Here is a 14,762-nt window from a genome sequence, read left to right as displayed (position 1 = left end):
AGGGTGCTGGGGCAGCGGCTGCCAGTCTGGACAGGAGTTGGCAGCTCGGCTGGGGGGGCGACATTGTAGAGAGGTGCCCTCAGGTTGCAGCTCTGCCAACAGCCCCCCTGGAACACCTGAGCTGGGAAAGATGTCCCCAGAGCCATCCGGGACCAGCGAGGAGCCTGCAGAGTCGCCACAAAAAGGAGGCAGAGGCCCGAGCAAGCTGAGCTATGGATGCTTCGGTACTGACCACACCTCCCCACCCCCACCCCCACCCCCACCCAGATGCTGGGCCCATGAGAAATCTGATTCTGTGTGGCTTCCCTTCCCCTCTGCTGGGGCAGGGACCACTTTCTCCCACTCCCCCGGACCCCAGGTTTCATGGTACACAAGGTGGTGGCAGCTGAGTGGGGGTGAGCATGAGTTGAAATCCCAGTTCCTTGTGATGGGAGGGAGTGTGCGTGAGAGCAGGGAACCAGCCTGGGAGGTGAGAGGTGAGTGAGGCCTTAAGAAAGCTGCTCAGTATTCCTGGGATTCAGATGCACAGTCACTATTCTACCAAAGTTTAATTGAAATTGTAAATCTGAAATAAAATTTCTCCCTTAGTACAAAAACAAACAAAAAAACAAATCCCAGTTCCTCCACTAGGGAGCTGTGTAACCTTGGGAAAGCTACTTACCTCTCTGTGCCCAGTTTCCTGATGATGACAGCACCAGCCTCAGAGGGCCGCTGGGAGCGGGGAGTTTGCCAGGATGATGGGTATGAGGCTGGGTACCTGAGAGGCATCCGTCAAGAATACAAATCTGGGACTTCCCTGGTGGCGCAGTGGTTGGGAATCCACCCGCAACTGCAGGGGATGCGGGTTCAAGCCCTGGTCTGGGAAGATCCCACATGCCGCGGAGCAACTAAGCCTGTGCGCCACAGCTACTGAGCCTGCGCTCTAGAGCCCGCAAGCCACAGCTACTGAACCCGTGTGCCACAACTACTGAAGCCTGTGCGCCTAGAGCCCGTGCTCTGCAACAAGAGAAGCCACCGCAATGAGAAGCCCACGCACCACAACGAAGAGTAGCCCCCGCTCACCGCAATTAGATAAAGCCCGCGCGTAGCAACGGAGACCCAACAATGAAGACCCAATGCAGCCAAAGTAAATAAGTAAAAAAAAAAGAATACAGGGCTTCCCTGGTGGCGCAGTGGTTGAGAATCTGCCTGCTAATGCAGGGGACACGGGTTCGAGCCCTGGTCTGGGAAGATCCCACATGCCGCGGAGCAGCTGGGCCCGTGAGCCACAACTACTGAGCCTGCGCGTCTGGAGCCTGTGCCCCGCAACGGGAGGGGCCGCGATAGTGAAAGGCCCGCGCACCGCGATGAAGAGCGGTCCCCGCACCGCGATGAAGAGTGGCCCCCACTTGCCGCAACTAGAGAAAGCCCTCGCACGAACCGAAGACCCAGCACAGCCAAAAATAAATAAAAAAAAAAAAAAAAAAAAAAAGTAGCTATAAAAGTCTTTAAAAAAAAAAAAAAAAGAATACAAATCTCTTCTCCCCTTGGATTTGCTCTTTGTCAAACCGAGGACACTTGTTCTGCAGCAGTCTTTTGCTCACCACTAAATGCCCCAGTACTTGGGACAGAGCCTGGCACATAGTAGGTGCTTAATAAGTATTGGATGAATGAATGTTGAGCTGAGAATGATGCTTCAAAAACTGAGAAAAGGAAGAAAAGTAAAAGAAATGAAAATAATATGAGTTTAAAAAAGATAACTATTTTTTATCTGCATTTGAGCTGCACCAAAATCTTCAAGAGCTTCCACCTTTCTGAATCCGTGTCACACATGCCTGGCCAATCACTGAGGTTCTTCCCTTATCTTTGCCCCAACCCTGTCCACACCCCCTCCCCGCCCCGTGTGCTCTGACCTGTCCGGGTGCCCCAGACGCTGAGATCCCCGCCTAGCACACGGGCGGGTGCAGAGTGACTGGATGGGGGCTGTGTGGGTGGAGTCGATACTGAGTGAGCTGCTTCGGTGTCTTCATGCAGGAATAAGCAACGTGGTGAGGACAGGCTCCATCTCACCCTTGGGCACCACCAGCACGCAGTAGGTCCACACTATGTGACTGAGTGGGGAGCACGGGGGAGTCCTTTAGCTCCTGCAGCCTTGGTTTCTTCCCCTGCCAACAAGGGCCTTGGCTTTACATCTCTCAAAGGCAGTTGCTTCTGGCTCTCAATTGATTAGAGTGTTAAACTGCACTGTCCTCCGGGGACCTGGGGCACTCTCTTCTCCAAGCCTCAGTTGCCCAATCTGTGAAATGGGTTCATTTCCATCTCACTGGATTCCTGTGAACCTGTACTGGAATAATGACAGTAAAGTGCTTAGCCTGGACCTCGGCTTTACTGCCTTCATCCAGTAAGGTCTTCCTGTCTTCATTCGCACCCTGGAAATTGTGCGTGTGTGTGTGTGTGTGTGTGTGTGTGTGTGTGTGTGTGTCAGGGTGGCAAGAGTGAAGTTTTCTATCCACGCATAGAGGATGGAAATAAATTTAGCAAGTGTGTATTCTGCACCGTAGTTGATGGAGCCCCCGCCCTTCCTGATTTCATTTGCTGCAATCCACGGGAGGTAGCTTCCCTTTTCCCATTTTCCAGTTGAGCCCCAGAGAAGTGGAATTTGGTAAATTTGCACACCCCTGGTGGAAAGTGCCTGGCATCGCTCTGGGTGCATCGTTAAGCTGTCAATGGAAACGATACTTTTATGGTCATGACGAGAAACTGAGCGCGTCCTCCTCTTGTCAAGCCGAGTTCTTCGGACGCGGGTGGTCCCCCCTCCTTGCGATGCCCCCCACCCGACCCCAGGCGCCCGCGCCTCCGGGTGTCCTCCGGGCTCCTGGGCTGGGGCGAGGCCGGGAGGGGCGGGGCCGGTGGGGTGGGGGAGGACCTGGCGGGGCGAGGCCGGGAGGACAGGGGCGGGGCCGCGACGGCGCGGCCCCATCAGCGCCGCCCACCGCCGCGGGGCGTGGCCCCGGCGTTCCGGGCAACCTACAAGAGGCGGCGGGCAGAGTCCTCGGACCCACTGCATCTCTCGGCGGCACCGGTGTCCCGTATCCCGCGACCTGCCCGCTGTGTCCGCTGTGCCCGTGCTGCCGCTGCCGCCCCTCCACTCAGAAGACACCGGCGAGGAGGTGGCTGGAGCCCTGCGGAGGGAGGTACGTGTGACTTAAATTGTCCTCCTCTCTGCACTGTACGATCCGCTCCCGCAATCTCCGAGGAGCTGAAATAGAGCAGATGCCACCTCTTAGGGCTTACTGTGTGCAGGCACTTAGCTGAGCGCGCCACCTGCATCTCAGAACCATGCTCGGCAGCATGCCCGTCCACAGATGGAGAAACTGAGGCTCAGCGAGGGCAAGTTGCCCGAGACCTCACATGCTGGACGCTAGGGAGCCAGGACTCAAAGGCTGTCTGACCGCAGAATCGTGCTCCCTGAGGCTGTGTGCTCCTCCCTCACCTGTGTACACAGTGGGCGTCATCTGTTGCGTTCCTGTGTACACAGTGGGCGTCAATAAATAGAAAGCTGATGGTGTGTATGCGGCAGGACTTCGAATGTGTCCCGCCCACGTGTGGAGGGCCGGGGTGATCCTAACGGCGGCATGTGCGTTCTGCTTGGCAAGTTTACAGGGCCACGCCCCTTTATGATTTTGTTTGGAACAAACCTTCCAGGTAGTCTTCCTGAGGGTCAGAGAGGTGAAGTGTCCAGGCAGAGCGGAGGCTGGGACCCAGTTCTGTCTGCCTCCAAAGCTCCATATGGCTGTGGGTGCGTCCAGGCGTGGGGCATATCAGAGTTCCTACAGGTTTGGGAAGAGTTCCTGGGTCTCTTCAACCAGAGTGGATATCTGAGTAAACTTCTTGTGGGGGGACGGCTGGGAGCTGAGGGCTCAGCTCTGGGCTCTAGGAGATCTGCAGCCCCAGGTGGAAGAGCCAGGGCGAGCCCCTCGTGCAGTGCAGACCCAGAACCTCCCTTGAAAGGGCTGGGCTGGTGGACAAGCCAGGAAGGGCTCAGCTGATGTCTGCTCATCGAAGTCCGATTTGAATTGGCTGTATTTTAGCCAGAGGTGAGTTACTCCTCTGGTCAAGAGAAGCAGCTGGGAGTCTGGCAGGCACCCAGCTCAACTTCCAACCAAGAGGGGGCTTGTGAGTTTCTACCTTGAACCTTTGGTCTCCTTGCCCGGGCAGAAGAGGGTGAACCTGCCTTCCCCAGTGGGGTCAGGACACCAAGGGTCTAGAGCCTGACAGATGAGAGACCATGTGAAGGACAAGGTGAAGGCCGTGCCCCCTTCTCCAGATAGACCCAGGGGGGAACTCTCAGGGCTCTTTGTCTTGTGCCCCTGATTTTCTGTTTCTGCCCCTGATCTGGCTGTTTGCACATGGGGGAAGGACCAGAAGGTGTGAGAGCTGTGTTGCTGGCGTGCTAGCTGTGAGGGCCCTTGCCGTCCTCTTTACCTGCAACACACCTGGGCACAAGGCCTCTAGATGTTCATTACAGATGAAGCAACCGAGGTTCAAAGAGGTGAAGTGCTTGCCCAAGGTCCCCTAGCTTGTGTGTGATGTTGTCACCCCAGGTCTCTCTGTCTACTTACCCTACACACTTAGCGGCTGGGTCCTGCCTCCTTTAAGGCACTTCTCTGCCCAACTGCTGACTCTACGTCTGAACCTGACCTTCCACAAGGAGCCATTTCATTTGAGAGGGGCTCCGAGTGAAATAGCAGCAGAGTTGAGCCCCAGCCTTGTCCCTGATGACGCAGCCAGGGAGGAGAATGAAGAGAGTGATTTTGATTTTTACAGTCTCTTAAAAAATAGGAGTAGGAATAGTAATGATAGCATCTGTAATCCTACCAGCAGCTGACATTTATCTGGCACTTACTGCGGCCCAGACGTGCCTGGGGTTTTACATGGATGACCTATCCTGATGACTTCTTTATGAGCTGGACTGTCCTCCTTTTTTACAAGGAGGCAGTCGAGGCTCAGAGTGATTAAGGTATGTGCCCCACGTGACACGGCCAGAGCGGGGGAGAGCTGCCATCCTGGCTGGACCCCGCCCGAGATTCTGGAAGAAGATGCCGGTCCGGTGGCTGGCCACAGGGCTGTCAACGCAGAACGTGCTGCCGCGCAAGGCTTCTGCCATGTGGGCTCTGAATCCCTGGCCCCGGTGAGGGGTGGGCCTGGAGAGGGGCTTGGGATCCACTCTGCTGGCAGGTACCTGTATCAACGTGCAGAGGGCCCCTCTGGGGAGCCCAGAGCAATGCCAGCTGCTCCCACAGTCCTGCGTCTGGAAAGGAGAGCTGGCTTGATGGGGGGGGGGGTGGGCTGGAGCTCAGCAGAAGAACATGAGCTTCTGAAAGCCCCCAAACTGTATCCCTCCCTCAGAGACCTCACGTTGGATATCTGGGGTTTGTGGTAGGTTGCATTTGAAAACTGGCTTTTAAAGGCAGGACCCCTAAATGCCGACCTCTTTGGCCTTGTGGGAGCTGGAACATTTCTTTTCTCTGTCACCAGAGTAATTTACTGCGTATGGGAGGTGCCTCTGTGTCTGCTTGCTCCCAACCTAGGAAGCTTTATTCCCCCCCTTTTTTTGCAGACTCACTGGTTTTTGATCAGTCCCAGATGTGCAAACCCAGCATCACTCAAAGGGGCTCATGGCTTGTCAAGAAAGGAAAATAGAACACAGGCGTCATTTCATTTCATCTTCAGTTCATTGAGCTGAATAGCTTCTCAGACCTTCATGGGATAGGGCATCTGGAGCCCCTCATAAAGTCCCAAAGGGAGCACACTCTGTTCTGGAACGGGGTGGGTCAGGCAGATCTGGGTGGTGGTTGGTAGGGCCAGCCATGCTCGTTTTTCTTTCTTTCTTTTTTTCCTTGAAAAAAAAGGTTTTATTGTGGTAAAATACTCATCAACATAAGATTTACATTTTAAAGTACACAGTTTGGTGGCATCTAGTACATTAGCAATGTTCTGTAACCATCACCACTGTTTTCATCATCCCAAAAGGAGACCCCATAACCATTATTAGCAGTCACTCCCCATTCTGTCCTCCCCGGCCCCTGGCAACTGCTCATCTGCTTTCTGTCTCTCTGGATTTGCTTATTCTGGACATTTCATATAAATGGAATCCTACAGTATGTGGCTTTTTGTGTCTGGCTTCTCTCACTGAGCATAACGTTGTCAAGGTTCATTCATGATGTAGCCTGTGTCAGTGCTGCATCCCTTTTTATGGCTGAATACTATTCCGGTGTATGGATAGACCATCTTTCATTTATCCCTTCTTCCACTGATGGAAGTTTGGGCCATTTCCACCTTTTGGCTATTGTGCATAATGCTGCTATTAACATCTGTGTACACATTTTTGTTTGTACACCTGTTTTCAGTTGTTTTGGGTCTACTCCTAGGAGTAGAATAGCTGGGTCACATGGTATTAAGGAACACATGTCCCATTTTCTTACTTCCCTCTTGAAGAAACATCAACTGAGATCATCTCATTCAGGAATGAGAATCTGGCGTCTGGGTGTTTTGGGGGAGGTGTTCACAGTTCCCCTGCCTCCGCACCAGGAGAGCAAGTGACAGAGATTTCTGTCGGAGATGTTGCCCTGGGGGAGCTCAGCTTTCTACCCCAGGCTGTGCAGTTGTGGGTACTCACCGACAGACACCCCCTCTTCCAGGCTGTGGGGATAGACAGTTTCTCATGATCCAGCCCGAGGAAGATATATCTTCTCTGATTGTCTCAAATGCTGTGTCAGCTTAGACAAAAACCACAGATTTAGAGGAAAAAGAAAAGTCCTAATGAGGATTATGCAACTTTTGGACCATCATTTTAAAAAAATATAAATTATGAAATCCCGCATTTTCAGTCCAAGTTTCTGGATCGCATCCCACTGTGAGTACAGAATGGTGAAATCCCAGAAAGGAAAAGAATCCAGCTTCCATTTTGTTTGCAGTCAGGTGGTCCCAGAATGGACCCTGCCCAGAGGTTCTTTTGTATTGAAAAAATCCTGGATCTCTCTAGAACTGGGAACTGGCATTCAGCTGGCAACTGCTGAGGCTGACTTGGGAAGATCCTAGACGTCCTTTTAGAGCAAAGAGGCAGCGTTCTCTGGCAGGGAAAGGTGACGTTGGGGGGTGCACCAAGGGGAGGGACCAGGTGTGCGCAAAGGCCTGGAGGAGGGGAGGGGCCTGGCACCCTGAGAATGACAAGAAGCTCAGGGGGGCTGGGGTCTGAGGGTCAGGCTCAGGGCGGAGGAGCCTGCCTTGCGGTGGGGCCAGCTGTACTGAGCTTGGATTTCCTGCTCTGGGCTGCGGGGCGCAGGAGAGTCACAGGGTGGCCTTTGTACTTGAGAACAGATCACTGTGGGATGAGCAGCATCCCCCAAAGTGCGGGGAGCCCATCCTGCTGGTCCCCGAGGTGACTGAGTGTGTCTACTGACCCAGCAGCAAAGGCCTCCCACCCGGGCGCTGTTCTCTCCTCTGTGTCACAGCAAGGCGACCGTCTCGGGGGGTGCCCTCTGCCCCGAATGCCTCCCCGCCCTCACCTCGCTACAACGGAGAGCGCCCTCTACAGCGAAGCCCCTGGCCCCAGCTCTCTTCCGTTTTCCTCGTGTTCCGTTTTACTCCAGCCTCAGGTTCTCTGCACCTGCTGATGAGAGAAGGTTCCCTTTTTTTTTTATTTATTTATTTATTTATTTTACTTATTTATTTTTGGCTGCGTTGGGTCTTCGTTGCTGTGCGGGCTTTCTCTAGTTGCGGCGAGCGGGGGCTACTCTTCGTTGCAGTGCGCGGGCTTCTCATTGTGGTGGCTTTTCTTGCTGTGGAGCACGGGCTCTAGGCACGTGGGCTTCTGCAGTTGTGGCGCGTGGGCTTCAGTAGTTGTGGCTCGCAGGCTCTAGAGCGCAGGCTCAGTAGTTGTGGCGCACGGGCTTAGTTGCTCTGTGGCATGTGGGATCTTCCTGGACCAGGGCTCGAACCCGTGTCCCCTGCATTGGCAGGCAGATTCTTAACCACTACGCCACCAGGGAAGTCCCGAGAAGGTTCCCCTTTTTTTTTTTTTTTTAATAAATTTATTTATTTATTTTTGGCTGCGTAGGGTCTTCATTGCTGTGGGTGGGCTTTTCTCTAGTTTTTTGGTGAGCGGGGGTACTCTTAGTTGCGGTACGCAGGCTTCTCATTGCTGTGGCCTCTCTTTTTGTGGAGCATAGGCTCTAGGCACGTGGGCTTCAGTAGTTGTGGCTCACAGGTTTAGTTGCTATGCGGCATGTGGGATCCTCCTGGACCAGGGCTCGAACCCACGTCCCCTTCATTGGCGGGCAGATTCCTAACCACTGCGCCACCAGGGAAATCCCAAGAAGGTTCCCTTTTTAAAGTAAATTTCTTTGAACCCCCAAAGCAAGCCAACTTCAGTAAAATACGCAGTATGAACTAGAACAGGGAGATGGTAGGAAGGTGGGCAAAGCTTGGGGGTGTGCCAAGGGCTGGAGTTTGGGAAACACTGGACTAAGGTGCGGCGTGAGAAGATTTGAGAGGCTGTTACCACCTAGAGCAGTGGTTCTCAAAGTGGGGTCCCCGGACCAGCAGTGGCTCCTGGGAGCTCGTCCGAATGCTGGTTCTCAGGCCCTGCCCCAAGCCTCCTAAAGCTATGGGGGTGGGGCCGGCAATCTGCGCTTTCACGAGGCTTCCAGCACTTTCTGGTGCGGGCTCCAGGGTGGGACCCATTGCCCTGGAAAGCCGAGAAGACTTGCCCTGGGCCCCGGCCCCAGAATGGGGTGGGCGGGGCTGGCTGATGGGGTGGAAGGTTCTGTTTACAGGGCCCGGTGTGACCAGAAACAGGTCACGTGGCGAGAATGGAGCCAGTGGCTTGGGAGCTAGAATGACCTCTTCTGTCCAGAGCCGAGGCCCCTGAGAACAGGCTCTTGACGTGTCCCTAGGACTTTCTTCTGGAAGAGCGCTCAGCTTGTTGGCACCCGTTGCTCTGGGGCCCGAGCAAGTGTCCTGAGGATTCCCGCCTTTTCCTTCAGCCTGTGTTTAGAGCCCCGTGTGCCCAGGAGCTTGTGAAGTCCGTCTGTCTGTAACCCCTAAGCGGCCCCTGTGCAAGAATGGGTTGTTTCCTTCCCAGCATTTAAAATACATCTGTGTGTATGCACGTGTCCGCTGCGCCTCTCCATCCCACCCCCAAACCGGCTCCCAACACAGCCAGTCTGTTCTCATGGGGGAAGCACGGGCTGCTGTAAAAACACTGTTTATTCCCGGGAACCTTCAAGGCCGGGCTTCCCGGGGACTGAGATATTTTCAGCTTTGGCATCGCTGGACAAAGTGCCCTTCAGACTGGGGATGAACTGGGCCCTGTCTGGGAGAGTCGGTGTCTGGCCCAAGTGGGAGGCTCTGGCAGCACGGAGCTTTACCTGGGCTCCAGCACCTTCAAGTTCACTTTGAAGGGCTGTGGGAGACCAGGCCCCGGACTTGTTTCCTCGCTGAGCCTCCTGGGGAGAGCCCTGGAGGATTTTCTCTTGCATAATCTGTTCTCCAGCTTCTCTGGAGCCGTTCTTCCAACAGAAGCCAGAACTTCTTTAAATTTCTCTTAAACTTTTAATTAAAGTTCAACATGCTAGAGAAGAATGCACATGCATTCGTGCGTTGGGGGATGAATTTTCTCCAAGGGCGCATGCCCGTGCTACGGCCCCAGAGCTACAGAGCCTGACCATCCCCCAGGAACCCTCCCATAGCCCCACCTCCGAGAGTAACCATTTCCGGACTTCTGATGGTATAGGTTGGTTTTGCCTGGTTTTGAACTTTACATAAATGAACCGTGCATGTTTCATCACTGGAGTCTGGCTTCTTTGGTTCAGTGTTATGTCTGTGAGCTTCGTCTGCAATGCTACATCTGCCAGGCTCTCAAAGCATAAATCAGACCCTGTCACCATTGGCTTCATCTGCCCTGCACCCGACATGCGCATACACACACACACACACACACACACACACACACACACCCCTCTTTGCAATTATTTTTTAAAATTTTTATTGTTTTTATTTTATGGCCATGCCGCATGGCATGCGGGATCTTAGTTCCCCAGCCAGGGATCAAACCCGCACCCCCTGCAGTGGAAGCGCAGAGTCTTAACCACTGGACCACCAGGGAAGTTCCCCCTCTTTGCGTTTAGAATAAAATCCTTGTCATGGCCCTCAAGGCCCCTGGCTGCTTGGCCCTGCTTGCCTCTCTGACCCCATTTCTCCCCGGCCACACTGGCTTTGCTCCCCTCGTTGGTCAGGCCAAGATGGTGACCATCTCTGAGCCTTTGTCCTTGCGGTTCCTGCTGCCTGGAGCTCACCCCAGCCAGAGTGGTCCCTGCCCCTCCCCTCTGCCCAGCCTCACCATCCCATGTCCCAGGGCTGTCTTCCTCCAGCCTCTGTATCGTCTATTTGCTGCGATGTTCCCTCCCTCCCCGCCCCCCCCCCCCCCCCCCGATTCCTGGGGACAGAGTCTTGTTCACTGGCCTATCCCAAGGACTCTGTGGCCACCTGAGGGTTTGCCCTGGGGATATTCATCTGTGAAGCAGTGTGAAGATTCCATAGCCTGCTGCGATAGAATTCTTGAGCTTGGTTCAAGGCTGTGACTCATCCTTGCAGGTACCACCCAATGCCAGTGAATCATGCATTTCAGGTGGGAGGCTGGTCCAGATGCTGTCAGCCTCGTAGCCTGGAGCAGAGATGATCTGGGATGCCTGAATTCACCCAGGAGGAGGAGGAGGGAAAGAAACAGTCATTAAACACCGGTAAATCCTGGGACTCTGCTGCTGGGCTCTTTAGAACCACTATCTCCATAATCTGCAAATCCTCCCCCAGCCCTGGGAGAAATTCAGGGCTTCGTTTTGCCCATGAGGAATTGGAGACTCCACGAGGTTGAGGGACCCTCTGGGCAGCACACAGCTCAATGATGTGGAGTCAGGATTCAAACCGGGGTTGACCCAATGTCCACGCTTATCCACGCTGCCTCCTGGGAGTCCTTGATTTCTTGTCCTTTGGAGGTGGAGGTTTCTTGCCATTTATCTAAAGCTTTGCTGGGAGCGTTGTTTCCAAGGAAACATCCGCACATCTGCAAGAAGGGAGAAAGGGGCCCCAGGAGTTATGTACTGGGTATTTTAAGAACATATTAATTTATTATCCAGTCACTTTAAAGTGGCTTCTCTTATATATTATCTTGGCTTGCACTGAACAAACCTGGTTTTAGTTCTTTCCCCCCCCCCCCCCCCCCGCACAGAGTAGATTAAGTAAATGTTTGTTGAGCGAGTGTTCTCTTTTTGTGTATATTCTTAGCATAGTATTTAAAAAACCGAATGGGTTTTGTATATTGTATTTGTTCAATTAAGCATCCTGAGATATTGCCCTGTGTATCCTGTAAGGACGTATCTTTGGCTGAGGGGACAGGAGGAAAGAAAGTGCCTGCAACAGGGGGGCGGGGGCATTTTTGTTAAGCCTAGTGTCCATCTTTGTGGGGTTGAGGGCAGAGCAGTTGGCAAGGGAAGGGACAGGCCTGTTTCCTCCATTGTCCTGCCCTAATTCTGTTGAGAAGGGTTTAAGGAAAACTGGCTCCAATGGAGGAGGGAGATCCCCACCCCTGGGGTGTCTGGTACTTACCCAATCCTGGGATCTGCCTGAGACAGGCTGGGGTGTCCCGCGCCCCTCCTCCCAGCCACCACTTCATTCCTGGAATTTCTGGGTGGTTTGTGGGTCTGACTCTGCTCTGCCGTTGGCCTCGCTCACGTTTTGAGTTCTCCTTTGTGCTTCTGAAGAAGAGCGGAGCCTGGGGTACCCCGGGCTTGGGGCTTAGCCTCGGGGTCTCTCGCTGAGTCCGGCTGACGTCGGGGCACAGGTCAGAACTGCCCTGACGTTTTGGAGAGCAGGATGGGTAGGCGGTCAGAGGGTGGCAGGCTCCTCTGCATCGTCCGCAGGCGCTCTGTATGACCGTGAGCAAGCTGCTTGTCTGTGTTGAGCCTCAGTTCCCTCATCTGTAAAATAGGGATCATAATTGCAGTGACCCCATCAGTCTGTGCAGAGGATGAAATACGAGATTCTGGGAGTAGAGGACCCAGAACGATGTCTGCCGCTTGGCCCTCACTCATCAAGTGTTGGCTGGGTTATTGGGGATAAGTGTTTGCTGGGCAGTTAATACGCGCCGAGGATTCAAGTTGAATAAGACCCAGTCAGCCAGTGCTGTGCTGGAACTGGCCGACTGGGTCATGCTGGCTTGTCCCGGCTTGTCCCGGCTTGTGAGAGCCCATGGTTAAGTATTCAGAAAACTTGTGGTTAAGTTTCCAAAAAGTTCAACCCAGCCATCATTTTTTTTTTAATTGAAGTATCGTTGATGTACAATGTCATGTAAGTTTCAGGTGTACAGCACAGTGATTCAGTTATATACACATATATATGTATATATACCTGTATTTTTAGATACTTTTCCCTTATAGATTATTACAAGATGTTGAGTATAACTCCCTGTGAACACCACCAACATTAAATGTTATAGAAACTTACAGTGAAATAAGTCTTATTTAAAACAAAGGTAATAAGTACTCAAAACTTAGCGCATCCTATTTTTTTACCTCGCTTTACTATTCTCTCTGCTCTTGGGGTGGTTGATGTCTATTCTGTGCATGTGATGGAAAAACGACATCATTCTGTGTGATTGTGAGGCTCTTTCCAGAAACTCCATGCTCAATGACCCCACGTTGGTGGCTTCAAATTGCTGGGGTGGCAATATTTACACCAAGGGAATTGGCAGACACTACAGATCAGGGTGGGTATTTTGGGGTTTTTCGAGCCTCAGTTGTTAAACATTTACCAGCACAGCAATGGTTCCAGCCGTCAAGAAGCAGCCAGTCTTAGCTGGCAAGGCAGCAAGTGTGAGCAGACAGGAGGCAGGCTGCTGAGGCCTCGACACCCACGGCCGGTGAACTCAGCTGAGCTGAGCCCTGGAAGGGGACCCGGCGCTGCAACCGCACTGGCCTCTGAACCGGCTGACTGTCACCACTGTGAATCCGGTTCCCGGCCAGTTGGTCACATTCACGCCGCAGACCCGGTCTGTGACGTCTCGGAGCCCACTTCCCTGGAAAGCTGGGAAAAAGTGTCCAAGGCCCCAGGCATGCAGTGAGCCGAAGCATGTCTCAAGTTTAGGGGTGGGCTTCCCCCCGCCCCCGACAAGCATTAGACATTTATTGGATTTTTAAAAATTAGATTTTGTCTCAAAGCAGAGGTGGGGCTTTGAAATAACGTGGTGAAGAGAGAATAGCCTTCTTCACTGTGTTCCCCGTTATTAATTCCAGCCTTCCCCAAATCCCTCCAAACAATGCATCTGTGGAGCATTTAACATCACCATCAGTATTGTCATAGGCAGCACTATTAGCCATAGACCACGTAGCGAACCCTGTAATACCGTAACACTCGTGTTCCTCATCTCCGTCATTCCTCGTACCACGGCTCGTCCCTTGACCCCAGCCTGCCCCCTCCCCTGCAGGCTGATCCATCCCTGCTGAGCAGTGAAGACTCAGCCGAAGGGTCATTGCGTTCTGGAAGCCTCCTGGAGCTGAATCATACCTGCAGACCTGTCAGTCTTGTTCACCCCCAGAGGCGCCAGCGGTGTTCAGTAAATATTTTACGGAGTGAATGTACGGATCTCCTCGTCCCAACGAGGTCAGGCATTGGCGGTTCACCGGTGAACAAGGCGGACAGGTCTGGGGCCATGATTAAGCAGCGACCCTGCAGTTGAGTCTTAACCCACGAGCCGGACTTCATTCATCAGCAGGACCCGGGCGGGGGCGGGGCAGGCTGGGGTCATGGGGTGAGCCGCGAGAACAGCATGTGCAAAAGCAGAGAGCTTGGCCCGGCCTTGGGGCTGACGGCTGGCAGGCTCTGTCCTAAGAGTCATCTTTCTGGCAGGCTTTCCTAAACACAGGCGAAGGCAGCCCAGGCGGGATGACATCGAACTTCAACCACGTTCTCTTTCTTTCTCTCATTCCTGAGAGTTGAATTTGGTGGCTGCATCCCCCCAGGAGCTGGCCCTCGAGGAGACCCCCGGCTAGATTGGGGACACGCGGGGCCGTGGATGCCCTAAATGTCCCCGGAGCCTTGGCCGGGGTGGAGGGGTGACGGTAGAGCCGACGTTGCAGCAGTCACGTGCTCAGAGTTCCCACGCGTCCAGAAAGCTGGATTTCAAGCCTTGGTTCCACCTCAAACCAGCCCCGCGACCTCACAGATAACCACGTAACGTCTCCCGGGCTCAGTTTTGTTTTCCAGAAAATGGGGTAGGAAACAGCCAGAGTCCAACTGCACCTGAAAGCTGAGGCCGTGCTGCAGGAATCTGACCCCAGGTTGGGTCTGGCCGTTGACCGTGGGGCTTGAAAGCTTTCTTGGTCCCCTCCCCGCACCCCCTCTCCCCCCCGGTATGTGCTTCTGGGACCCTGGCGCCGTTATCTTGTTTGTGGTCTCCCGGGCTGGGTTTTGCAACTGGGGCCAAGGAGACGATGTCTCCCAGACAGCGTTTCTGTGAATTGTACGGCCGTCCACGCGGGTGTTTCAGGCTTTTGGTAGGAGGCCAGGGACAGAGAGTGGAGAAGGGCTTCTCTGGAAATGAAGCTTGCGTTTGGCAACCCTAGGAGAAACCGGGGACAAAAGTGCAGAGCTGGAGAGTGTGGCCCTCCATCTCCAGGAACCGAAGGGAGCTCGGGTCGACCCCCTGAAGTGTGAGCCCCTCGGGGACG

General features: G+C 53.7%; 1 protein-coding gene across 2 annotated transcripts in view; it reads left to right on the top strand.

The window, feature by feature from the left end:
- Positions 1-3,015: 3,015 nt before the first annotated feature.
- The window catches only part of CRISPLD2 (cysteine rich secretory protein LCCL domain containing 2), a 67,672-nt gene continuing 55,925 nt past the window's right edge, over positions 3,016-14,762 (top strand). The window contains exon 1 of one of the 2 annotated variants that reach the window (XM_007172591.3): positions 3,016-3,173. The gene's annotated coding sequence lies outside the window, so the exon portion shown is untranslated. Of the gene's footprint in view, positions 3,174-10,652; positions 10,782-14,762 lie in introns of those variants that run through there. The other variant, XM_057534352.1, reaches the window with a different exon arrangement.

Source organism: Balaenoptera acutorostrata, chromosome 19, assembly GCF_949987535.1.
Source record: "Balaenoptera acutorostrata chromosome 19, mBalAcu1.1, whole genome shotgun sequence".
NCBI lineage: Eukaryota > Metazoa > Chordata > Mammalia > Artiodactyla > Balaenopteridae > Balaenoptera > Balaenoptera acutorostrata.
Note: the sequence above shows the minus strand (reverse complement) of the source record. Positions and strands in the feature narration are given on the sequence as shown.